Genomic DNA, 1,511 nt, shown 5'->3' with positions numbered 1-1,511 from the left:
TGTGAGAGGCAATCTGCTCATTCTTGTCCGCATATCTTGTAAATGGCTCGGTTTTGAAAAATTGTTGTTTTTATCATCCAGTGGTTTCCTTTCCCCCTTTATTTATAACATTTTTCTCTTTATTTCAATGTTTGATTCTTTGCATATGTTAGCTGTGCCTGGGAGGGAAAAAGGGAGGAGAGAGAGAGAGAGAGAGAGAGAGAGAGAGAGAGAGAGAGAGAGAGAGAGAGAGAGAGAGAGAGAGAGAGAGAGAGAGAGAGAGAGAGAGAGAGAGAGAAAGGGAGAGTGTGTTGACTGACGAACTGAGGCAGAGGAAGAAAAACCAGTGAGAAAAAGAGGGAGAGAGAGAGAGAAATAGAGAGAGTGAGAGAAAGAAAAAAAGAAAGGCTGGTCTGCTTCCTCTCACTGTAAATCTAAATTGATTAATTATAAATATCGCTAGCTTTTATTATGAGTCTCCCCCCAAAACACTTGGCACAGTAGGAGTATATCTGTCGGTGCTTGCAATCGGCGCTCGCAGACCTCCCTCACCGATGCGCTCTTATGATCTATGTGTTTGGAGTCTTTGTTTCAAAGGCACCGCACACAGCTCAGCAGATCTCCTCCACCATCAGAAGCAACAGGTGGGCTGGATGTTATTACAAACTTTCTCTCTCTCTCTCTCTCTCTCTCTCTCTCTCTCTCTCTCTCTCTCTCTCTCTCTCTCTCTCTCTCTCTCTCTCTATCTCTCTCTCTCCCCTTATCCCCCCAGTGTTTTTGGTCTTTGCAACCAAACAATCGGCCCCTTTAAAAGAAGTTCCCACCACATCTTTTTTTCTTTTGCTTCCCATAAAGCTCTGGAACTTTGAACATAAATAATGTAAATAAAATGTCGACATGAATGCACGAGCACGCCGACAAAAAGAGAGGTTTTTGACCTCTGGTTGGTTTGCACAAGGGCCATTTTGTTCAGACACAATTGAATTGTTTGCCAAAATAACAAAGCTCACAGATTTTTCATGCGTGTCGTTCTTGCATACAGCAGCATCGCACATAATTTTTTTGGACAAGCCTCATTTTGCATGAGCTGATGTGCACATAGACAAGCATGACTTATTTCCTTTTCCAAGTGTCTTCTCATCTCACTCACTCCATCTTTTGCATGCATTCTCTCTATATATATATCTCTCTCTCTTGCTCTCTCCGTCTCTCTCTCTCTCTCTCTCTCTCTCTCTCTCTCTCCGTCTCTCTCTCTCTCTCTCTCTCTCTCTCTCTCTCACACACACACACACACACACACACACACACACACACACACACACACACACACACACACACACACACACACACACACACACACATACACACTCCACACACATGCACGCAGAGAAAGTGTACATATGCAAAAAAAAGCATAAAGTAGATACATCTGCACTTTCTCTTTTCTTCCCTACCACCACCTCCTATCCCTCTCCACCCCTCCTCCTTCCTCCCCTCCTTTCCTCCATCCCTCCTCTGAGCTGGGGGCCCTT

The sequence above is a fragment of the Engraulis encrasicolus genome, chromosome 4 (assembly GCF_034702125.1).
Source record: "Engraulis encrasicolus isolate BLACKSEA-1 chromosome 4, IST_EnEncr_1.0, whole genome shotgun sequence".
Classification (NCBI taxonomy): Eukaryota; Metazoa; Chordata; class Actinopteri; order Clupeiformes; family Engraulidae; genus Engraulis; species Engraulis encrasicolus.
Note: the sequence above shows the minus strand (reverse complement) of the source record.